The 26,565-nt window shown below is 42.5% G+C and overlaps 1 pseudogene; it reads right to left on the bottom strand.

The window, feature by feature from the left end:
• The window catches only part of LOC138674487 (exosome complex component RRP41-like), a 47,025-nt pseudogene extending 20,851 nt beyond the window's left edge, over window positions 1-26,174 (bottom strand).
• Window positions 26,175-26,565: the final 391 nt, after the last annotated feature.

The raw sequence follows: 26,565 nt of genomic DNA, 5'->3' as shown, positions 1-26,565 counted from the left end.
ACAAACAGTACAAAGGCAATTCCACAGACAAGAAAAACAGGATTTCATACTATAGCTAAAATGTCCTTGAATGGACAGGTCAATATTTATCACAAATTCTTTTTTTTTTTTTTTTTGTTCATTGAGGTAATCATTTTTGTTCTGCTCTTCACAAACATATGCACCACTTCTGTATTTATCACCCACTCCTGGTTTTGGCTTACAAATACTGATGTAAAATACTGACCAAATACTGCTAGTGTGACAGTAGCCTTATCCCAATCTGTATCTAACGGCTGGTCCTTCCTGGACTCGTGGATCTGCTGCAGCGAATCCTTTCAGGCCAGCGTCACACTGGCGTATCGCATCCGATGCGAGATCATCGGATGCGATATGCTAATGACCCTCGGCTCCTGCTCGCAGCAGAGCAGGAGCCGAGTGTCATGCGTCTGTGCTCCGATTCTCTCGCACAGGGAGAATCGGAGCACAGCTGCGGAGGAGGCGGAGAAATGAATTTCTCCATCTCCTCCATTGCTGGGGTCCGCTTATAACGCACATCACTTGGATGATATCCGAGTGATGTGCGCTGTCTCACTTGCACCCATAGACTTATATTGGTGCGAGTGAGCCGAGAGTTTTCCTCGGTCCGAGACAATCGCAGCATGCTGCGATTGTCTCGGACCGAGGAAAACGGCTGACGAAAAGGCGGCTGCTGGGAGCTGCCCCATAGCTTAAAGGGACACTGTCACCTGAATTTGGAGGGAACAATCTTCAGCCATGGAGGCGGGTTTTTTGGGTGTTTGATTCACCCTTTCCTTACCCGCTGACTGCAATATTGGATTGAAGTTCATTCTCTGTCCTCCATAGTACACGCCTGCGCATTGCAAGATTACCTTGTGCAGGCATGTACTACGGAGGACAGAGAATGAACTTCAATCCAATATTGCAGCCAGCATGCAGCCAGTGGGTAAGGAAAGGGTGAATCAAACACCCAAAAACCCCGCCTCCATGGCTGAAGATTGTTCCCTCCAAATTCAGGTGACAGAGTCCCTTTAACATTGGTCCGAGTGCAATGCGATTTTTTATCTCATTGCACTCGGCCATTTAAAACGCCAGCCTAAATGCTTCAACTCAGCTACATCTGGTGAGTGCAATCTTATGCATTAACCTTTTAACCTTCTCAGATAATACACTATTTGCGCTCTTTCCTTCAACAGTTTTCATAAAACAAAAAGCTGTGGGATTGCTCTTTTTTTGCAATTTCACCGCACTTGGAATCTTTTTCCTGTTTTCGAGTACATGACATGGTAAAACCAATTGTGTCATTCAAAGGCTACGTTCACATTAGCGTCATGCGACGCAGCGCCGCCGACGCAACGCACGACGCATCGGAAACGCACGCAAAAACGCACCTTTTTTGACGCAAGCGTCGGACGGATGCGTCGTAAAACGCAGCGTTTTTGTTGCGTTTTTACAAAAAACGCAGCGTTTTACGACGCATGCGTTGTCAAACACTGATTAGATCTTTACACACAATTTAGTGTCTAGACACTAGATAACACCACCAATGAATAGAAGAGGGTGGGTCTAGTGTCTAGACAATCGATAATGCCACCAATGGGTAGATGGGGGTGGGTATTAATGTAATAGTGGTATATATACCCCGGCATAGATTATTTCCAACCATAGAGCATCAAGATGGATCGTCCCATGGAGAGTATCTACCTCAATTTTCAGCTGGAATTAGCACTTGCTATTGCTTATGCTATTGCCTGTCATGAACAGAGGAAAAGAGACAAACTACGGAGAAGGAGTCGTCTGCGTTTTTGGCTACACCCTATAGTGGAAGTCCGAGAGAGTCGTGGAGCCTACCATTGTCTGTTTGGGGGAATATTGTCTATATGGACCATTGTCTATATGGACATATAGACCAATATTGTCTATATGGGGGAAGTTTTTCTCACTGTTTGCACTGTCTAGACACTTTTTTGTTTCATTTTATCTAACGACGCATGCGTCGCACAACGCACGCACGACGCACACCCGCGACGCAAGTGCTTTGTCAATAGGTTTCAATGGGAAATTGTAACGCATTGACGACGCAAGTGCGACGCAAGTGCGACGCGCGCGTTTTTTGGACGCTACAAAAATGTGCGGTGAAACGACGCATGCGTTGTGCGTTTTACCGAAAACGCACGACAACGCAACGTCCCCAATGATAAAGATAGGGGCGCATGACGCATGCGTTGTCGTGCGTCGGCGACGCTGCGTCGCATGACGCTAATGTGAACGTAGCCAAAAGTACAACTAGTACCGCAAAAAAGAAAGCCCTCACGTGGCCATACTGATGGAAAAATAAAAAAGTTATGGCTCTGGAAAGAAGGGGAGCGAAAAACGAAAGCGCAAAACTGAAAAAAGCACCGGTCATGAAAGTGTTAAAAGTATTAAAACATTTTTTTTTAAAAAGTCATGGCTTTTTGAAGAAGTGAAGAAAAGACAAAAAAAAAACAAACAAACATGGCCATGTCAGGAAGGGGTTTAAGGCTATGTGCACACGATGCGGAAAACGCTGTGGATCTGCAGCGTTTCCGCAGCTGCAGGTCCGCAGCAGTTTCCCATGAGTTTACAGTTCAATGTAAACCTATTGGAAACAAAAAATGCTGTGCACATACTGCGGAAAAAAACGCGCAGAAATGCAGGGGTTTACATTCCGCAGCATGTCACTTCTTTCTGCAGATTCCGCAGCGGTTTTACAGCTGCCCTTATGGAAAACCGCAGTTGTAAAACCGCAGTGAAATGCGCAAAAAAAGTGGTAACTCTGCGGTAAATCCGCAATAAATCTGCATTTTGCCCTGCAGATTTATCAAATCCGCTGCGGAAAAATCCGCAGCGGACAAGAATACGTGTGCACACAGCCTAAACCATTCAAGGGGCAAAAAAAAAAAATGTATTAAAGTCTCGGACGACTGCGATCAATCCCCCAGAAAGAGGTAATAAATATAATCACTAATAAAACTAAAAATGACTTTGCTAAAAAAAAACGCAACCCCCAACAAAAAACAAAACACAAATTGCTGCACGGCCACATGGATGGAAAAAAAGAAAAAAAAACTATAATAAAATTACAAAAAGGAATAACATTTTTTTTAAAATTCTAACTTTTCCCCATTGCAGAAGACTTTATTACTCTAGTCTCCCCCGCAGCCTCATAAGTCTAATGACCATGTGACCGCTGCATGGCAAACTCAGCCCTGCCACATGGCAAACTCAGCGCTGTACCACGACTCAGTCACTTGCACACGTGCCAAACAGCAAACTCAACTCTGCTGCATCCACACACACTATGACGTCCGGCTCCAGAGCTCACACAACTTTATTTATACATGTTTATCCCCACAAGACAGCGGCTGGAGAAGAAGCCCTGACACCAGGAAGGGACACGCATACACACATGACATGGGCATGACGTCATGGTAGCTCTTATAATGATCCACTTGGTAATAGCAACCACCTACGAGTCTGGTCACATGGGCAATGACGTCATGGAAGGTCCTATGGCACACTGTGTAATATGTTCTACCAATCCTTCCTCCCACCACTAGGTGTCGCTGAATATCTATGAGATGATGCTCTGTCCACTGAGGGTATAAAAGGAGCAATGTGAAGGCGACGGCGCCATTTTAAATTCAACTCCTGCGATGTAGAGAGGAGGATAGTTGAGCTTTGTGAGGACAGGAAGGAAGGAAACTTGTCTGTGACGCCATTACACAGCAAAGCTATGATAGTTAGACAGCAGACAGCACTCGTTGCTGTAAATGGCATTAGTGTGACTATGTTGTAGGGTTTTAGTGATTACAAAATTACCTCACAAAAGATGGTTCTGTGAAGAAAGTCAGTCAGGGCAGTGTCTGAGATCTCTATACAGACACTAACGTGTCAGGAGATCTGTAGTTGTAGTTTAGGACTCCACAATAGCAGAAAAGCACAGAATCTCAATAAAATCCTCTAAACTATCTCAGTAATGTGCTGTTATAAATGAGGAAACAGCGCAGATAAAGGGGAAAAATGCCGCAGAGTGACAAAAAGTGATCGTAAATGATCAATAACGACAGCAAATGACGGCACAAAAGTGACTAAACACTAAACTAATGAGTAAATACAGAGATCCTCCAAGAGCGAAGGAGGTGATAAGGGAAAATAACTGCGCAAAAGACAAAAAATTGGCAAAAATCTGTGAATTCTGTGTAAATTTCATAACAAGATAAATGTGCAGCAACGCTGAAAAATGATAATACCTTAATAATAGGTTTATAGTTGGGAGGAGAAAAAACGCCACTCAGAGCTCCATAAAGGGTCTGAAAGTCACATTCAGTATAAATAAGATCGAATGAAGAAACAGACAAGGCAGAAAAATGTTCTTACAGTGGTTTAATACAAAACAAAATAAGAAAAACAGCGTAATAGGGACTGCAGGAAAAATTCACATTTTAAGACGCAAAAAGAAAAAAAAATTATTCTGATGCTCATTTTGCCGTCACCAAGAGGCAAAGAACTAAAAACAATATAAAAAGGAAGAAATATACCTATGAAGCGCAGTTATGTCATGAGACTAATCCTCCAGACACCTGCTGTAAATCGTGTGCCCACAGCAGCAGCCCATGTATATATATCCTGTATATGTACCTTACATATATATAATTGGGCATTACTACTTAGGCTGCCGTCACACTAGCAGTATTTGGTCAGTATTTTACATCAGTATTTGTAGCCAAAACCAGGAGTGGGTGATAAATACAGAAGTGGTGCATATGTTTCTATTATATTTTTTCTCTGATTGTTCCACTCCTGGTTTTGGCTACAAATACTGATGTAAAATACTGACCAAATACTACTAGCGTGACGGCAGCCTAATAGTGAACAGAGCTATTCAAATGTCTGCCCGAGAGGTCCACTCAAAATCATGGAGACCTGTCCGATATTGATCAGAGTGTCTAATCTAAGCCAGCAATGCAAGCTTATAGGTCCAGGAAAAACTGTCAGCACCCGGATGTCATTTGTACCCAGTCTGTTTTTCATTGACAAATAAACTTTTTCTACTTTCTTATCTGAGAATAACTAATGAAACTCAAACTTTGATGGTAAAAATTGCCACCCCAACAAACTGATATAAAATAAATTACTGATGAAACTCGGACCAATTTTTCTCGGAGAAAATCACTGACGTCTGAATGAGGCCTAAAATCAGGGCTGTTGAGTTAGATTGTAGTGCCTCCCTCTTTAAAAATAAACACACACCATTAGGGTATGTGCACACGTTGCAGATTTTGCGGGTCCGCAGCAGTTTTCCATAAGTTTACAGTACCATGTAAACCTATGGAAAACAGAAACCGCGGTGCCCATGCTGCGGAAAAAAACGCACAGAAGCGCTGCGGTTTACATTCCACAGCATGTCAATTCTTTGTGCGGATTCGGCAGTGGTTTACACCTGCTCCATAATAGAAATCCGCAGGTGTAAAACCGCAGGTGGAATCCGCACAAAATCCGCAGTAACTCCGCAGGTAAAACGCAGTGCCCTTTACCTGAGGAAAAATCCGCAGACCTCTAGAATACGTGTGCACATAGCCTTAAACATTTAATGACTAGATCATTTCCCCCTTTCTTGACCCATGGACATTAACCCCTTTACCCCCAAGGGTGGTTTGCACGTTATGGACCGGGCCAATTTTTACAATTCTGACCACTGTCCCTTTATGAGGTTATAACTCTGGAACGTTTCAACGGATCCCGGTGATTCTGACAATGTTTTCTCGTGACATATTGTACTTCATGATAGTGGTAAAATTTCTTTGATATTACCTGCGTTTATTTCTGAAAAAAATGTAAATTTGGCGAAAATTTTGAAAATTTCACAATTTTCCAACTTTGAATTTTTATGCAATTAAATCACAGAGATATGTCACACAAAATACTTAATAAGCAACATTTCCCATATGTCTATTTTACATCAGCACAATTTTGGAAACAAAATTTTTTTTTGTTAGGGAGTTATAAGGGTTAAAAGTTGACCAGCAATTTCTCATTTTTACAACACCCTTTTATTTTAGGGACCACATCTCATTTGAAGTCATTTTGAGGGGTCTATATGATAGAAAATACCTAAGTGTGACATCATTCTAAAAACAGCACCCCTCAAGGTTCTCAAAACCACATTCAAGAAGTTTATTAACCCTTCAGGTGTTTCACAGGAATTTTTGGAATGTTTAACCCCTTTCTGCCATTGGACGTAATATTCCGTCCATGTGGGGTGGGCCTTAATTCCCAAGGACGGAATATTACGTCCAGCGCGATCGGCCGCGCTCACGGGGGGAGCGCCGCCGATCGCGGCCGGGTGTCAGCTGCTTATCGCAGCTGACATCCGGCACTATGTGCCAGGAGCGGTCACGGACCGCCCCCGGCACATTAACCCCCGGCACACCGCGATCAAAGATGATCGCGATGTGCCGGCGGTGCAGGGAAGCATCGCGCAGGGAGGGGGCTCCCTGCGGGCTTCCCTGAGACCCCCGCAGCAACGCGATGTGATCGCGTTGCTCCGGGGGTCTCCTACCTCCCTCCCTGCAGTAAGTCCCGGATCCAAAATGGCCGCGGATCCGGGTCCTGCAGGGAGGGAGGTGGCTTACCAAGTGCCTGCTCAGAGCAGGCACTTGGTAACGCTGCACTGCTCTCAGACAGATCGGTGATCTGTCAGAGTGCTGTGCAAACTGGCAGATCACCGATCTGTATTGTCCCCCCCTGGGGCAAAGTAAAAAAGTAAAAAAAAAAATTTCCAAGTGTGTAAAAAAAAAAAATCCTAAATAATGAAAAAAAAAAAAAATATTATTCCCATAAATACATTTCTTTATCTAAATAAAAAAAAACAAACCAATAAAAGTACACATATTTAGTATCTCCGCGTCCGTAACGACCCGACCTATAAAACTGGCCCACTAGTTAACCCCTTCAGTAAACACCGTAAGAAAAAAAAAAAAAACGAGGCAAAAAACAACGCTTTATTATCATACCGCCAAACATAAAGTGGAATAACACTCGATCAAAAAGACGGATATAAATAACCATGGTACCGCTGAAAGCGTCATCTTGTCCCGCAAAAAACGAGCCACCATACAGCGACAACAGCAAAAAAATAAAAAAGTTATAGTCCTCAGAATAAAGCGATGCAAAAATAATTATTTTTTTCTATAAAATAGTTTTTATCGTATAAAAGCGCCAAAACATAAAAAAATGATATAAATGAGGTGTCGCTGTAATCGTACTGAACCGAAGATTAAAACTGCTTTATCAATTTTACCAAACGCGGAACGGTATAAACGCCTCCCCCAAAAGAAATTCATGAATAGCTGGTTTTTGGTCATTCTGCCTCACAAAAATCGGAATAAAAAGCGATCAAAAAATGTCACGTGCCCGAAAATGTTACCAATAAAAACGTCAACTCGTCCCGCAAAAAACAAGACCTCACATGACTCTGTGGACTCAAATATGGAAAAATTATAGCTCTCAAAATGTGGTAACGCAAAAAATATTTTTTGCAATAAAAAGCGTCTTTCAGTGTGTGACGGCTGCCAATCATAAAAATCCGCTAAAAAACCCGCTATAAAAGTAAATGAAAAAAATGTATTTATTTCCATTTTCCCATTAGGGTTAGGGCTAGGGTTAGGGTTAGGGCTAGGGTTAGGGTTAGGGTTAGGGCTAGGGCTAGGGTTAGGGCTAGGGTTAGGGCTAGGGCTAGGGTTAGGGCTAGGGTTAGGGCTAGGGTTAGGGCTAGGGCTAGGGTTAGGGCTAGGGTTAGGGCTAGGGTTAGGGTTGGGACTAGGGTTAGGGCTAGGGTTAGGGCTAGGGTTAGGGCTAGGGTTAGGGCTAGGGTAAGGGCTAGGGTTAGGGCTAGGGTTAGGGCTAGGGTTAGGGCTAGGGTTAGGGTTGGGACTAGGGTTAGGGTTAGGGCTAGGGTTAGGGCTAGGGTTAGGGCTAGGGTAAGGGCTAGGGTTAGGGCTAGGGTTAGGGCTAGGGTTAGGGCTAGGGTAAGGGCTAGGGTTAGGGTTAGGGCTAGGGTTAGGGCTAGGGTTAGGGTTGGGACTAGGGTTAGGGCTAGGGTTAGGGTTGGGGCTAGGGTTAGGGCTAGGGTAAGGGCTAGGGTTAGGGTTAAGGCTACAGTTAGGGTTGGGGCTAAAGTTAGGGTTAGGGTTTGGATTACATTTGCGATTGGGATTAGGATTAGGGGTGTGTCTGGGTTAGAGGTGTGGTTAGGGTTACCGTTGGGATTAGGGTTAGGGGTGTGTTTGGATTAGGGTTTCAGTTATAATTGGGGGGTTTCCACTATTTAGGCTCTCAGGGGGATCTCCAAACGCGACATGGCGACCGATCTCAATTCCATCCAATTCTGCATTGAAAAAGTAAAACAGTGCTCCTTCCCTTCCGAGCTCTCCCGTGTGCCCAAACAGGAGTTTACCCCAACATATGGGGTATCAGCGTACTCAGGACAAATTGGACAACAACTTTTGGGGTCCAATTTCTCCTGTTACCCTTGGGAAAATACAAAACTGGGGGCTAAAAAATAATTTTTGTGGGAAAAAAAGAGATTTTTTATTTTCACGGCTCTGCGTTATAAACTGTAGTGAAACACTTGGGCGCTCTACTGTTTAGGTATATTAGGGGCTCTGCAAACGCAATGTGACGCCTGCAGACCATTCCATTTAAGTCTGCATTCCAAATGGCGCTCCTTCCCTTCCGAGCCCTCCCATGCGCCCAAACGCTGGTTCACCCCACATATGGGGTATCAACGCACTCAGGACAAATTGGACAACAACTTTTGGGGTCCAATTTCTCCTTTTACCCTCGAGAAAATACAAAACTGGGGGCTAAAAAATAATTTTGAGGGGAAATTTTTTATTTTATTTTCACGGCTCTGCGTTATAAACTGTAGTGAAATACTTGGGGGCTCAAAGTTCTCACAACACATCTAAATAAGTTCCTTGGGGGGTCTAGTTTCCAATATGGGGTCACTTGTGGGGGGTTTCTACTCTACTGTTTAGGTACATTAGGGGCTCTGCAAACACAATGTGACGCCTGCAGACCATTCCATCTAAGTCTGTATTCCAAATGGCTCTCCTTCCCTTCCGAGCCCTCCCATGCGCCCAAACGCTGGTTCTCCCCCACATATAGGGTATCAGCGCACTCAGGACAAATTGCACAACAACTTTTGGGGTCCAATTTCTCCTGTTACCCTCAGGAAAATACAAAACTGGGGGCTAAAAAATTATTTTTGTGGGAAAAAAATTTTGTTTAATTTTTACGGCTCTGCATTATAAACTTCTGTGAAGCTCTTATTGGGTCAAAGTGCTCACCACACATCTAGATAAGTTCCTTAGGGGGTCTACTTTTCAAAATGGTGTCACTTGTGGGGGGTTTCAATGTTTAGGCACATCAGTGGCTCTCCAAACGCAACATGGCGTCTCATCTCAATTCCTGTCAATTTTGCATTGAAAGGTCAAACGGCGCTCCTTCCCTTCCGAGCTCTCCCATGCGCCCAAACAATGGTTTACCCCCACATATGGGGTATCGGAGTACTCAGGACAAATTGTGCCACAACTTTTGTGGTCCAATTTCTTCTCTTACCATTGGGAAAATAAAAAATTTGGGACGAAAAGATAATGTTTGTGAAAAAAAATGATTTTTTATTTTTACGGTTCTGCATTATTAACTTCTGTGAAGCACTTGGTGGGTCAAAGTGCTCACCACACCTCTAGATAAGTTCCTTAGGGGGTCTACTTTCCAAAATGGTGTCACTTGTGGGGGGTTTCAATGTTTAGGCACATCAGTGGCTCTCCAAACGCAACATGGCGTCCCATCTCAATTCCAGTCAACTTTGCATTGAAAAGTCAAATGGCGCTCCTTCCCTTCCGAGCTCTGCCATGCGCACAAACTGTGGTTAACCCCCACATATGGGGTATCAGCGTACTCAGGACAAATTGTACAACAACTTTTGGGGTCCATTTTCTCCTGTTACCCTTGGCAAAATAAAAAATTGGAGCTGAAGTAAATTTTTTGTGAAAAAAAGTTAAATGTTAATTTTTATTTAAACATTCCAAAAATTCCTGTGAAGCACCTGAAGGGTTAATAAACTTCTTGAATGTGGTTTTGAGAACCTTGAGGGGTGCAGTTTTTAGAATGGTGTCACACTTGGGTATTTTCTATCATATAGACCCCTCAAAATGACTTCAAATGAGATGTGGTCCCTAAAATAAAATGGTGTTGTAAAAATGAGAAATTGCTGGTCAACTTTTAACCCTTATAACTCCCTAACAAAAAAAAATTTTTGGTTCCAAAATTGTGCTGATGTAAAGTAGACATGTGGGAAATGTTACTTATTAAGTATTTTGTGTGACATATCTCTGTGATTTAATTGCATAAAAATTCAAAGTTGGAAAATTGCGAAATTTTCAAAATTTTCGCCAAATTTCCGTTTTTTTCACAAATAAACGCAGGTAATATCAAAGAAATTTTACCACTATCATGAAGTACAATATGTCACGAGAAAACAATGTCAGAATCACCGGGATGCGTTGAAGCGTTCCAGAGTTATAACCTCATAAAGGGACAGTGGTCAGAATTGTAAAAATTGACCCGGTCCATAACGTGCAAACCACCCTTGGGGGTAAAGGGGTTAAATAAAAATGAACATTTAACTTTTTTTCACAAAAAATTTATTCAGCTCCAATTTGTTTTATTTTACCAAGGGTTACAGGAGAAAATGGACCCCAAACGTTGTTGTACAATTTGTCCTGAGTACGCCGATACCCCATAAGTGGAGGTAAACCACTGTTTGGGCGCATGACAGAGCTCGGAAGCGAAGGAGCGCCATTTGACTTTTCAATGCAAAATTGACTGGAATTGAGATGGGACGCCATGTTGTGTTTGGAGAGCCACTGATGTGCCTAAACATTGAAACCCCTCACAAGTGACACCATTTTGGAAAGTAGACCCCCTAAGGAACTTATCTAGAGGTGTGGTGAGCACTTTGACCCACCAAGTGCTTCACAGAAGTTTATAATGCAGAACCGTAAAAATAAAAAATCATATTTTTTCGCAAAAATTATCTTTTTGACCCCAATTTTTTATTTTCCCAAGGGTAAGAGTAGAAATTGGACACCAAAAGCTGTTGTACAATTTGTCCTGAGTACGCTGATACCCCATATGTGGGGGTAAACCACTGTTTGGGCGCATGGGAGAGCTCGGAAGGGAAAGAGCGCCGTTTGACTTTTCAATGCAAAATTGACAGGAATTGAGATGGGACGCCATGTTGCGTTTGGAGAGCTACTGATGTGCCTGAACATTGAAACCCCCCACAAGTGACACCATTTTGGAAAGTAGACCCCCTAAGGAACTTATCTAGATGTGTTTTGAGCGCTTTGACCCACCAAGGGCTTCACAGAAGTTTATAATGCAGAGCCGTAAAAATAAAACTAAAATTTTTTCCCACAAAAATTATTTTTTTAGCCCCCAGTTTTGCATTTTCCCGAGGGTAACAGGAGAAATTGGACCCCAAAATTTGTTGCCCAATTTGTCCTTAGTGCGATGATACACCATATGTGGGGGGAACCACTGTTTGGGCGCATGGGAGGGCTCGGAAGGGAAGGAGCGCCATATGGAATGCAGACTTAGATGGAATGGTCTGCAGGTGTCACATTGCGTTTGCAGAGCTCCTAATGTTCCTAAACAGTAGAAACCCCCCACAAGTGACACCATTTTGGAAAGTAGACCCCCTAAGGAACTTATCTAGATGTGTTGTGAGAGCTTTGAACCCTCAAGTGTTTCACTACAGTTTGTAACGCAGAGCCGTGAAAATTAAAAAAAAAAACTTTCCCCCAAAATTATTTTTTAGCCCCCAGTTTTGTATTTTCCCGGGGGTAAGAGGAGAAATTCGACTCCAAAAGTTGTTGTCTTATTTGTCCTGAGTACGCGGATACTGCATATGTTGGGGTAAACCCTTGTTTGGGCGCACGGGAGAGCTCGGAAGGGAAGAAGCACTGTTTTATTTTTTCAACGCAGAATTGGCTGGAATTGAGATCGGATGCCATGTCACATTTGGAGAGCCCCTGATGTGCCTAAACAGTGGAAACCCCCCAATTATAACTGAAACCCTAATCCAAAGACACCCCTAACCCTAATCCTAACAGTAACCCTAACCACACCTCTAACCCAGACACACCCCTAACCCTAATCCCAACCCTATTCCCAACTGTAAATGTAATCTAAACCCTAACCGTAACTTTAGCCCCAACCCTAACCCTAACTTTAGCACCAACCCTAACCCTAACTTTAGCCCCAACCCTAACTGTAGCCCTAACCCTAACCCTAGCCCTAGCCCTAATGGGAAAATGGAAATAAATACATTTTTTTAATTTTTCCCTAACTAAGGGGGTGATGAAGGGGGGTTTGATTTACTTTTATAGCGGGTTTTTTAGCGGATTTTTATGATCCGCAGCCGTCACACACTGAAAGACGCTTTTTATTGCAAAAAATATTTTTTGCGTTACCACATTATGAGAGCTATAATTTTTCCACATTTTGGTCCACAGAGTCATGTGAGGTCTTGTTTTTTGCGGGACGAGTTGACGTTTTTATTGGTAACATTTTCGGGCACGTGACATTTTTTGATCGCTTTTTATTCCGATTTTTGTGAGGCAGAATGACCAAAAACCAGCTATTCATGAATTTCTTTTGGGGGAGGCGTTTATACCGTTCCGCGTTTGGTAAAATTGATAAAGCAGTTTTATTCTTCGGGTCAGTACGATTACAGCGATACCTCATTTATATCTTTTTTTATGTTTTGGCGCTTTTATATGATAAAAACTATTTTATAGAAAAAATAATTATTTTTGCATCGCTTTATTCTCAGGACTATAACTTTTTTATTTTTTTGCTGATGATGCTGTATGGTGGCTCGTTTTTTGCGGGACAAGATGACGCTTTCAGCGGTACCATGGTTATTTATATCTGTCTTTTTGATCGCGTGTTATTCCACTTTTTGTTCGGCGGTATGATAATAAAGTGTTGTTTTTTGCCTCGTTTTTTTTTTTTTCTTACGGTGTTTACTGAAGGGGTTAACTAGTGGGCCAGTTTTATAGGTCGGGCCGTTACAGACGCGGCAATACTAAATATGTGTACTTTTATTTATTTTTTTTAAATTTAGATAAAGAAATGTATTTATGGGAATAATATATATATTTTTTTTCATTATTTAGGAATATTTTTTTTATTTTGTTTTACACATTTGGAATTTTTTTTTTTAACTTTTTTACTTTGTCCCGGGGGGGACATCACAGATTGGTGATCTGACAGTGTACACAGCACTCTGTCAGATCACCGATCTGCCTGAGAGCACTGCAGACTTCACAGTGCCTGCTCTGAGCAGGCTCTGTGAAGCCACCTCCCTCCCTGCAGGACCCGGATTCCGCGGCCATCTTGGATCCGGGCCTGGAGCAGGGAGAGAGGTGAGCAGACCCTCGCATCAACGCAATCACATCGCGTTGCTGCGGGGGGCTCAGGGAAGCCCGCAGTGAGCCCCCTCCCTGCGCGATGCTTCCCTGTACCGCCGGCACATCGTGATCATGTTTGATCGCGGTGTGCCGGGGGTTAATGTGCCGGGAGCGGTCCGTGACCACTCCTGGCACATAGTGCCGCATGTCAGCTGCGATAGGCAGCTGACACCCGGCCGCTCTCCCCCCGTGAGCGTGGCCGATCGCGTATGACGTACTATCCCGTCGGTGGTCATAGGGGCCCACCCCACCTTGACGGGATAGTACGTCTGATGTCAGAAAGGGGTTAAAGTGTTTTACTGCACGTGCTCTTTCAATGTCTGTTTTTTCATATATGGCAGCATGTAATAAAGCTTTATGTTTATGCTTTTTAATATGCCTTTTTCCTGATATCGGGGGAAATTATAAAGAAAATTAGGAAATACTTGAAATTTGTTTTTCACTTTATTTACAACCACAAACGGTCGCTAAAAACATTTGAAATGAATATGCAGGTATGGGTTTAATGCAGTGCATTATTCCGGAGCCAGCTGTCAGGCTATGAGCACACGTTGCGGATTAGGCTTAGGAATTTCTGGTGCGGATTCTGCCTCTCCTGGCAGAAAACGTACCTGCGGATTTGTCGCGTTTTTTGTGCAGTTCCGCAGCGTTTTTTTGTGCGTTTTTGCTGCGGTTTTCTTGCGGATTTGCTGCGCTTTTTACCCCTGCGGTTTTCTATTATGGAATGGGTACAAAAAAGCTGCAGATTCACAAAAAAGAAGTGACATGCTACTTCTTTTAAACCGCAGCGTTTCCGCAGCGGATTTTCCGCAAAGTGTGCACAGCATTTTTTTTCCTCATTGATTTACATTGTACTGTAAATCAATTGCGGATCTGCAGCGTTTCTGCACCTCAAAAAACGCTGCGGATACGCAGATAATCCACAACGTGTGCACATACCCTCAAAGTGCTGTGCTTCCAGCTGCTGCTCAGTTTTTAGATCAGTGATGTAACAGCTGTGTGTCTGTTAGGAATAAAGTTTACTTTTTTCGCCGGAGCCGTACTTTCAGTACATCGGCTGGGCAACTCTAACGCTATTAACCTGCAGGTTAGACCTGATAGCGATATCTGACCTGACAGGTTCCTGTTAAATGATAAACACAAACTGTCCTTGCACAATTGTTGGTCTTGATGTACGGCGCTGGCAGTGATAGCTTTATATAGTATCGTATTAGGCTGCCGTCACACTAGCAGTATTTGGTCAGTATTTTACATTAGTATTTGTAAGCCAAAACCAGGAGTGGGTGATAAATACAGAAGTGGTGTATATGTTTCTATTATACTTTTCCTCTATTTGTTCCACTCCTGGTTTTGGCTTCCAAATACTGAGGTAAAATACTGACCAAATACTGCTAGTGTGACGGCAGCCTTAGGTTTATTCAACGGTTCTTTACATTTTTGCTAGGCATCTTTAGCATTTATTTCTTTTATCCATTATTATTAGATTGTAATTGCACTGGTGTAATAGCTATTTTAGCATTATGTTAGACTTCACACATTCAGTCATCTTCATCTATTTATTACCGGTTTTGTTACTTTTATATTCGGTCCTTTTTTTTCATTGAGCTGCCAAGAATCCAAAAGTCCAGTAAAACCAGAATGTATAATCAGGCACCTACAAGCTCTGAAGGACATTAGGATTTCACTATGTATATATAATTATCTTCCTCATTTATCATCACATATTACTGATCACTCAATTCTGAATCTTTATTTTGAAATATTTTAAAGGTCTGAAAGACGTTTTTTTTCTTTATTTCTCAGTCACATGATTATCCATATCCTTATATCCGTTCTACAAATGACCTAAGACTAACATCCCCCGTAATCCGAACCTCGCACCTCCGTCTCCAAGACTTCTCTCATGCTGCGCCAGCTCTCTGGAATGCACTTCCCCAGACGGTCAGACTGATACCTAGCCCCGACCTATTCAAGCGCGCTTTAAAAACCCATCTCTTCAAACAAGCCTACCACATCAACTACTCAGTAAACTAACTTTGTCCTGTTCCCTCCTTCCAAATATTATCTGCATGTGAATCTGCACCCTACTATTCATCTGTCTCCACACCCTCCATGCACACGATAACTGCACTTGATACTTGACTATTGCACTTAAACACATGGGCTGATGACAGGATCATGCAGTTTTATATGAAAATCCCTATTTATTATAATTGCCAGACCTGAAATAACAAGCACTTTTCACCTATTGTGTCCCCCCATTTCCTTGTAGATTGTAAGCTTGCGAGTAGGGACCTCACCCTCTAATGTCACTGTTTAAATTGTCTTAACTTGTACTGAATTTATTGTCTGTACATGTCCCCGCTTAATTGTAAAGTGCTGCGGAATTTGTTGGCGCTATATAAATAAAAATTATTATTATTATTATTATATAGCTCTGGCAAAAATTAACCCCTTCCCGACATGCGCCGTACTAGTACTGCTCTGCGGGAACTGCCCTTGAGAGCGGTGTAGTGAACACGCGAAACGCGCGTCGGGTCATCCAACACCTGGCCTGGGGCCCTTTTGCTTCTGCCCGTGGTAAGACTTCTCCCCCTCTAGGGCTCTAGTTGGATGTGGTTACCTTAACATCTTTTCTGAGAGGTGTCTCTCTTACCATTTCTATATATTATTGCACAAGCAATTGAGATGAATATTGTTAACCTCTTTCTGGCCTCGGACGGGATAGTACGTCCGAGGTCAGACACCGCGCTTTGATGCAGGACTCCGGCGGTGAGCCCGCATCAAAGCCGGGACATGTCAGTTGTTTTGAACAGCTGACATGTGCCCGCAATAGCGGCGGGTGAAATCACGATTCACCCGCCGCTATTAACTAGTTAAATACCGCTGTCAAACGCTGACAGTGGCATTTAACTGGCGCTTTCGGCCGGGCGGACGGAAATGAGCGCATCGCCGACCCCGTCACATGATCGAGTGTCAGCGATGCTTCTGCATTGTAACCATAGAGGTCCTTGAGACCTCTATGGTTACTGATGCCGGCCTGCTGTGACATAATAATAATATAATAATGATTTTATTTATATAGCGCCAACATATTTCGCAGCGCTTTACAAATTATAGAGGGGACTTATACAGACAATAGACATTACCGCATAACAGAATTCACAGTTCAAAAAAGATACCAAGAGGAATGAGGGCCCTGCTTGCAAGCTTACAAACTATGAGGAAAAGGGGAGACACAAGAGGTGGAGGGTAACAATTGCTTTAGTTGTTCGGACCAGCCATAGTGTAAGGGTATCGTCACACAGTGGCACTTTGATCGCTAGGACGGCACGATCCGTGACGTTCCAGCGATATCCTTACGATCTCGCTGTGTCTGACACGCTACTGTGATCAGGGACCCCGCTGAGAATCGTACGTCGTAGCAGATCGTTTGAAACTTTCTTTCGTCGCTGGATCTCCCGCTGACATCGCTGAATCGGCGTGTGTGATGCCGATTCAGCGATGTCTTGCCTGGTAACCAGGGTAAACATCGGGTTACTAAGCGCAGGGCTGTGCTTAGTAACCCGATATTTACCCTGGTTACCAGTGTAAATGTAAAAAAAAAAACACTACATACTTACCTTCCCGGTGTCTGGTCATGTCCCTCTCCTTCAGCTTCCCGCACTGACTGGTGAGCGCCGGCCAGCCGTAAAGTACAGCGGTGACGTCACCGCTCTGCTTTCCGGCTGTCCGGCGCTCACTGTCAGTGCAGAGAAGCACAGCGCCGAGGGACGCGACAGGAATGTAAGTATGTAGTGTTTTTTTTTTTTTACGTTTACGCTGGTAACCAGGGTAAACATCGGGTTACTAAGCGCGGCCCTGCGCTTAGTAACCCGATGTTTCCTGGTTACCAGGGGACTTCGGGATCGTTGGTCGCTGGAGAGCTGTCTGTGTGACAGCTCTCCAGCGACCACACAGCGACGCTGCAGCGATCGACATCGTTGTCGTATCGCTGCAGCGTCGTTTTAGTGTGACGGTACCCTACGGCTCAGGTGTTCATGTAAAGCTGCATGAACCAGTTAACAGCCTAAGTATGTAACAGTACAGACACAGAGGGCTAATAACATCATAAAGTGTATGAGAACATGTTGCGAGGAACCTGGTTATGTTTTTGTTTTTTTTGAATGGGCCACACAGGGACAGTTAGGTTAATGCGTTGAGGTGGTAGGCCAATCTGAACATATGAGTTTTTAGGGCATGCTTAAAACTGGGGGGATTGGGGATTAATCGTATTAACTTAGGTAGTGCATTCCAAAAAATCGGTGCAGCACGTGTAAAGTCTTGGAGACGGGAATGCTCTGCGGGAACTGCCCTTGACAAAGCAGTGTAGTGAACACGCGAAACGCGTGCATTTCTGCTGCATAGAACGCACACCTGCATTTCTACTGCATAGCAGCGATCTGATGATCGCTGCTGTGTAGCAGAGCCGATCGCGTTGTGCCAGCTTCTAGCCTCCTATGGAGGCTATTGAAGCATGGCAAAAGTAGGTAAAAAAAAGTGAAAAAAAAACCAAAAAACCTAAAAGTTTAAATCACCCCCCCTTCGCCCCATTCAAAATAAATCAATAAAAAAAAATCAAACCTACACATATTTGGTATCGCCGCGTTCAGAATCGCCCGATCTATCAATAAAAAAAAAGGATTAACCTGATCGCAAAACGGCGTAGCGAGAAAAATATTCAAAACCCTAGAATTACCTTTTTTTGGTCGCCGCGACATTGCATTAAAATGCAATAACGGGCGATCAAAAGATCGCCTCTGCACCAAAATGCTATCATTAAAAATACCAGCTCATCACGTAAAAAATAAGCCCTCACCTGAGCAAAGTTTGGAATTTTTTTTCACCACTTAGATAAAAGAGAACCTAGCCATGTTTGGTGTCTATGAACTCGTACTTGCATGTAGAAAAACCGCGGAGACAGCGAAATACCCCGAAACAGCTGTCTGTGGATGGATACCATTTTTTGGCATAGGTGGTCTTCCTTTTGGATGCTGCCCTTCCCGTGGTTGTTCCTTCCCGGTGAAAGACCTGGCTATTTATTGCTTGCGTTGAGAAACACGTGATGGTGTCTCCACGGTGTTGGATGTTTTGATCTCCCCGAGGTCATTCATCCTTATGTTTATGAACTCGTACTGACCTGTAGAATGATAACGGCAGGTCAGTTTTAGCATTTAGCGAACTTGGTAAAAAAGCCAATCAAAAAACAAGTGTGGGATTGCACTTTTTTTTGCAATTTTACCGCACTTGGAATTTTTTTCCCCATTTTCTAGTACACGACATGGTAAAACAAATGATGTCGTTCAAAAGTACAACTTGTTTCGCAAAAAACAAGCCCTCGCATGGCCATATTGACGGAAAAATAAAAAAGTTATGGCTCTGGGAAGGAGGGGAGCGAAAAAAAGAACACGGAAAAATGGAAAATCCTAAGGTCATGAAGGGGTTAATTATGCACAATCGGGCAGTTGCAACTAGTGGTCCCTTGGCTTTTCTGTCTCTTTTCTGTGTATGTCTCATTTTATTATATTTTTGCTGGTGATTTATGGTTATTTGATGAACTTTTGAACTTTCAATAAAATATAATTTTACTTATTATACCTGGTTGCTCTTGTTTCTGCTTATATATACATGCTTTTGAGTAGGTACCTAGTTTTTTTTATCTTTGATGGGTTAATTATAGCCCTATTAATGACATTAATATGTCACTGAGATATTTGTGTCTATAAACCGCAGTACTAGTATGGCGACACGATTGCGCGGTCTCATGGTGAGCAGCGCGGCAATTGCGTGTAGATGTCAGCTGTATGTGACAGCTGACACCCCGCAGTAATGCCCACGTTTGGCGCTAGCGCCGATCGTGGGCATTTAACCCCTCTAATGCCGCTGTCAGTAGTGACAGCGACATAGAGGGGCATCGTGCAGGGACGGGGGCTCCCTGCGCTCTCCCACCGGAACAACGCGATGCAAACTCGTTGTTCCGGTGGTCTCCATGGAGTCCCCGGATCCAAAATGGCCGCGGGGCTCTTTCTGGGTCCTGAAGTGAGATGGCTTCCCGGCGCCTGCTCAGAACAGGGGCCGGAAAACCTACTGCACTGCCTGTCAGATCACTGATCTGACACAGTGCTATGCAAAGTGTCAGATAAGCGATCTGATGTAATATAGTGATGTCCCAACCTGGGACAATGTTATAAAGTAAAAAAAAAAATCCCCAAATAAAGAAATAAATAAATATTTTCCAATAAATCCATTTGTTTATGTAAATAAAAAAAACAATAAAAGTACACATTTGGTATCGCCGCGTCCATAACGATCCGCTCTATAAAACTATCCTACTAGTTAACACAGAAAAAAAAAAAAAAAAAAACGAGGCAAAAACAATGCTTTATCATCATACTGCAGAACAAAAGTGAAATTAAATGTGCTAAAAAAGACAGATATAAATAAACATGGTACCGCTGAAAACGTCATCTTGTTCCACAAAAAAAGCCACGATACAGCATCATCAGCAGAAAAATAAAAAAAGTTATAGCTTTCAGAATAAAGCAATGCAAAAACAATTACTTTTTATATAAAATAGTTTTTATTGTGTATAAGTGCCAAAACATAAAAAATATATAAATGAGGTATCGCTGTAATCGTACTGACCCGAAGAATTAAGCTGCTTTATCAATTTTACCACATGCGGAATAGTATAAACGCCCCACCCCCCAAAAAAAGAAATTCAGAAATTGCTGATTTTTGTTCATTCTGTCTCCCAAAATTCGGAATAAAAAGCGATAAAAAAATATCATGTGTCCAAAATTGGTACCAATAAAAACGTCAACTCGTCCCGCAAAAAACAAGACCTCACATGACTCTGTGGGCCAAAATATGGATAAATTATAGCTCTCAAAATGTGGTAATTCAAAAACTATTTTTTGCAATAAAAAGCGTCTCTTAGCGTCTGACAGCTGCCAAACGTAAAATCACGCTATAAAAACCCACTATAAATAGTAAATCAAACCCCTTTTTATCACCCCATTAGTTAGTGAAAAATAATGAAATTAAAAAAGTATTTCCATTTTCCCATTAGGGTTAGCGTTAGGGTTGGGGCTAAAGTTAGGGTTGGGGCTAAAGTTAGGTTTATGTTTGGGATTAGGGTTAGGGGTGTGTCAGGGTTAGGGGTGTGGTTAGGGTTATGGTTAGGGTTGAGATTAGGCTGGGATTAGGGTTAGGGGTGTGTTGGGGTTAGGGATGTGGTTAGGGTTGGGATTAGGCTTAGGGGTGTGTTCGGGTTAGGGGTGTGGTTAGGGTTATGGTCGGGATTAGGTTTAGGGGTTAATTGGGGTTAGGGTTGGAGTTAGAATTGTGGGGTTTCCACTGTTTAGGCACATCAGGGGCTCTCCAAATGTGACATGGCGTCCGATCTCAATTCCGGCGTTGAAAAAGTAAAATGGTGCTCCTTCCCTTCCGAGCTCTGCCGTGCGCCCAAATGGTGGTTCCCCCCCACATATGGGGAATCAGCGTACTCAGGACAAATTGAACAACTTTTGCAGTCCAATTTCTCCTGTTATACTTTCACAAGGGTAACTTGTGAATTCCGCTCTTGGGCTCCCTCCGGTGGTTGTAAGTGGCACCTTTGTGAGTTCTGCTCTTGGGCTCCCTCTTGTGGTTTCTAGTGGTATGGCTGCTCCTTGGAGTTAGCTGTCATCAGCTGCCTCCACTTATCTTCTCTTCTGCTCGGCTATTTTGGTCTGGCTCTGTCTTCAGCCAGTGCCACTTGTAAATGGTTCCTGGTTGGATTCACATCTCTTTGGAGTTCCCTGTTATCCTGACCAGTTCAGCTAAGCTAAGTTTTTGCTTGCTCTTTTCTGTCCATAGATTGTGGACTTATCCATTCTGTGCTTTCTATGTTTGTCCAGCTTATCAGTGTGTATTAATTCTGTCTTTCTGGAAGCTCTGGGAGGCAGATTTGCCCTCCACACCTTTAGTCAGGTGTGGAGTTTTTTTTTTGTAAACTCTGCGTGGATTTTTGTAGTGTTTTATACTGACCGCACAGTATTCCATCCTGTCCTATCTATTTAGCTAGACTGGCCTCCTGTGCTCATCCTGGTTTCATTCTGTGTATGTCTTTTCCCTCTCCACTCACAGTCATTATTTGTGGGGGGCTAATCTATTCTTTGGGAATTTTCTCTGAGGCAAGATAGTTTTCCTGCTTCTTTCTTTAGGGGTAGTTAGCTCTTAGGCTGTGATGAGATGCCTAGGGAGAGTTAGGAGCATTCCACGGCTACTTCTAGTGTTGTGTTGAGCTTAGGGACTGCGGTCAGTACAGTTACCACGTCCTTCAGAGCTCGTTCCATGTTGCTCCTAGACCACCGTATCATATCAGGTAACAGGAGAAATTGGACTGCAAACGTTAATAAAAATTTGGGGGCTAAAATATCATTGCGTGAAAAAAAATATTTTTTATTTTCACGGCTCTGCGTTATAAACTTTAGCAAAACACTTGGGGTTCAAAGTTCTCATCTAGATAAGTTCCTTGTGGGTCTAGTTTCCAATATGGGGTCTAGTTTCCAATATGGGATGTACCTACCGTTTTGGTACATCAGGGGCTCTGCAAATGCAACGTGACGACCGCAGATCATTCCATCAAAGTCTGCATTCCAAAACAGTGCTCCTTCCCTTCCGAGCTCTGCCATGCGCCCAAACGGTGGTTCCTGCCACATATGGGGTATCAGCGTACTCAGGACAAATTGCACAACAACTTTTGTGGTCCAGTTTCTCCTATTACCCTTGGGAAAATAAAAAATTGCGGGCTAAAAGATCATTTTGTGGAAAAAAAAATGATTTTTTAATTTTCACGGCTCTACATTATAAACTTTAGTGAAACAATTGGGGCTTCAAAGTGCTCACCACACATCTAGATAAGTTCCTTTTGGGGGTCTACTTTACAAAATGGGTTCACCTGTGGGGGTTCCCACTGTTTAGGAACATCAGGGGCTCTCCAAACGCGACATGGCGTCCGATCTCAATTCCAGCCAATTTTGCATTGAAAAGTCAAACGGCGCTCCTTCCCTTCCGAGCTCTGCCATGCACCCAGTGGTTTACCCCCACATGTGGGGTATCAACGTACTCATGACAAATTGCACAGCGACTTTTGGGGTCCAATTTCTCCTGTTACCCTTGGGAAAATAAAAAATTTTGGGCGAAAAGATCATTTTTGTGAATTTTTTTTTTTATGGCTCCATATCATAAACTTCTGTGAAGCACTTGGGGGTTTAAAGTGCTCACCACACATCTAGATTAGTTCCTTAGGGGGTCTAATTTCCAAAATTGTGTCACTTGTGGGGGGTTTACACTGTTTAGGCACATCAGGGGCTCTCCAAACGCGGCATGGCGTCCGATCTCAATTCCAGCCAGTTTTGCATTGAAAAGTCAAACGGCGCTCCTTCCCTTCCGAGCTCTGCCCTGCGCCCAAACAGTGGTTTACCCCCACATATGGGGTATCAGTGTACTCAGGATAAATTGCATAAAAACTTCTGGGGTACAATTTCTCCTGTCACCCTTGGGAAAATAAATTGGGGGTGAAAAGATTATTTTTGTGAAAAAAATATGATTTTTTTTACGGCTCTACATTATAAACTTCTGTGAAGCACTTGGGTGTTCAAAGTGCTCACCACACATCTAGATTAGTTCCTTAGAGGGTCTACTTTCCAAAATGATGTCACTTTTGGGGGTTTCCACTGTTTAGGCACATCAGAGGCTCTCCAAAAGCAACATGGTGTCTGATCTCAATTCCAGAAAATTTTGCATTGAAAAGTCAAATGGCACTCCTTCCCTTCCGAGCTCTACCATGTGCGCAAACAGTGGTTTTACCGCCACATATGGGGTATTGGCATACTCAGGACAAATTGTACAATGACTTTTGTGGTCCAATTGCTCCTGTTACCCTTGGAAAAAAAACAAATGGGATCTGAATTAAAACTTTTGTGAAAAAAAGTTAAATGTTCAATTTTTTTTTAAATATTCCAAAAATTGATGTGAAGCACCTGAAGGGTTAATAAACTTTTTGAATGTGGTTTTGAGTACCTTCAGGGGTGCAGTTTTTAGAATGGTGTCACACTTGGGTATTTTCTGTCATATAGACCCCTTAAAGTCACTTCAAGTGTGAGGTAGTCCCTGAAAAAAATGGTTTTGCAAATTTTGCTGTAAAAATGAGAAAATCGCTGGTCAACTTTAACCCTTTAACCCATTAACCCTTATAACTTCCTAACAAAAAAAAATTATGTTTCCAAAATTGTGCTAATGTAAAGCAGACATGTGGCTAATGTTATTTATTAACTATTTCGTATGATATGACTCTTCAATTTAAGGGCATAAAAACTAAAAGTTTAAAAAAAAATTTCACAGATAAACGCAAGTCATATCGAAGAAATTTTACCACTATCATAAAGTACAATATGTCACGAGAAAACAGTCCCAGAATCACCAAGATCAGTTGAAGCATTTCAGAGTTATGACCTCATAAAGTGACAGTGGTCAGAATTGAAAAAAAATGGCAGTAGTGTAGGAGACGCTGTACAGCTGGTCACGTGTACACATCACGTGACTGTGATGTCACACAAGGTCCTGCACCTTGTCGGCTTCAGCTCTATACACGCGGCCGCCACTGCCTGTGCATGGCAGTTACCAAGCTCTGGGGGAGCACGCTAGTCACCGGCCGGGACAGCGTCTCCTATACTACTATTTGCTCTGCAACATATTGGATATTTCCGGAACAGAGATTCAGAGAAGGCTTCAGATACCAACCTTTCAGCACATATGTGAAGAACCTTTCCGCATGTCAGCACTGGACACAGATTTCCTTTTCTTTGATATTAAGGTAAACACATCTTGTTAATCACAGTCCTGTATGGGGAACCTTGTTTATGACATTTCCCAATATTTTAACTATTTATGGCTTCATATAGGTGAACTTAGCGCAAATATCACATATAGTTTTCTTTGATTAACCACTTCTGGGACGATTGGGAGTGATTTTGTCCATATATTTGCTGCTTATTCACCTGGAGCAACTAAGCAGCGCCGTATGGTTCATTTTTAGACATATTTATTATCTTTAATCACTCCTTTCCAGAGGCAGCAGCTTTCATTTTATTCTATATTTTACATTCTACATATTTTTTTCACATTTTTTAAACAAACTAGGATGAGTGATGGGAAAAATAGGGTTCATGCAATCCAAAAATTTTTTAACATTGTCCATTCAGAGATACCTATGGAATCGAATAAGGACGATATCAAAAATGCCATAGATTCTTTAAAAATTCTAGAACAGCATTTAATAAAGGAGATGAGGGACCTATGAGAGATAGCTACTCTTGAGAGATATTTATCACTTGACTATATACCTAAGGGCCTGGTGGTACAAAAGTCACTGTCAGGCGACATTGGCGATCCAAACACGCTAGATGAATGGAACGCCATGTTCCACGAATTTTCAGTGAGAGCAGTATCATTAATTATCGAAAAAAGAAGGAAAGAACTAATAAAAATAAGGAATGAAATAGCTAAGCTTTTTGAAGTGATCAAACCATTTGAGATGCATCCTGAACTGATTAAACTCTCTAATAGTATACGCAGAAGGATCAAAATTAAAGAAAACGAGATTATGGAAAGGAAAAAAAGAAAATTTGGTAGGGATTTATTTGAGAGAAAAAAACAAATTTCCAATAACCAAGGTCTACTAATAAACAAGAAAAAAACCAAAAAACTGACGCAAGACCTAAAACAATAAATTTTAATATAATAATTAAAAAAGACCAAAAAGCAAAAATATCATAAAGACCAGTAGGAGGGATCCTACGGGAAAAAGGGGCTCTGGTATGCAGGACAATACCAGACAAAAAATAATACCAATGTACAGGAAAGGGCTAGGGGAGATAGAAGTGCCTAGCCCTACTCAATTCCCTTCCTGACAGCGGAGGTTGGCACCCTGGGATACGATATGGCGACCCCGCTCAACGTAGACTGTCCCTAAAGTCCCTAAAAAGGAATCCCTCAAAAAAAGCCACCACCAACAATAACACCACAAAAGAGAAAAAGAAGAAAAAGTGAATAAAATCTAAATGCTGCTAGATGCTGGCTATAGAAAACAATGATAGCTAGAATCAGCTAATATTAATAGGCTCTGGCATATAGTGTGAGCTAGAGAGTGTGCGGACAAATTTATGGAAAGTATAGTAACACGTATTTGAAGATGTTAGACACCACACCACCTCTTATAGTGCGTAGTTAGAGCTGTTAGACACCACAAAACCTCATATTGTTTATGATAGTGGTACTGAAAACGCAAAATAGCTGGTACATCATAGGTATACGTGAGTTATAGTACCCTAATAGAAACACCACAATATAGAGGCGTAAATAACGAGGTTGGTATTCTTGTCGTACTTTCGAAACTTATATGGTACTTAGATAGATCAGTAATCAGTAGACAATAGAGGTCTGGTGGGATCACCACCAGGCAGAATATAAAGAGATTGGTGTACTTTCCACGTTTACCGTAAATACCTCTCGTAGTACCATAGCTCAGATGTGAACCTCTTGGCAGAACTTTATGAGGAGGGGGCGAGAGGCATTGGAGAGGGCCCCTTCTCTGATTTAAAAAATAAGAGTACTCGGTTACCACCACTAGGGGACTATAAGAACATTGAGATTTTCTCGAAATTAGTGATGGATGAATTTAAAAAAATCAATCCGAGAAAGAGATGTACTGATCCCAACCTCACATCTTCTGAGATGGTAGCCCTCAAAACCCTTGAAAAGAATACTAACATCACAATTAAGCAATCTGATAAGGGTGGAAACGTTGTTATTCTGGACACCAACCAATATGTCACACTGTGTAAATCTATTTTGTCGGACTCTACCACCTATGAGGTCCTGAGAAGTGATCCTACGGCCACCTATTCTGAGT

Source organism: Ranitomeya imitator, chromosome 4 (assembly GCF_032444005.1).
Source record: "Ranitomeya imitator isolate aRanImi1 chromosome 4, aRanImi1.pri, whole genome shotgun sequence".
NCBI lineage: Eukaryota > Metazoa > Chordata > Amphibia > Anura > Dendrobatidae > Ranitomeya > Ranitomeya imitator.
This window is presented reverse-complemented; position numbering and strand designations above follow the sequence as displayed.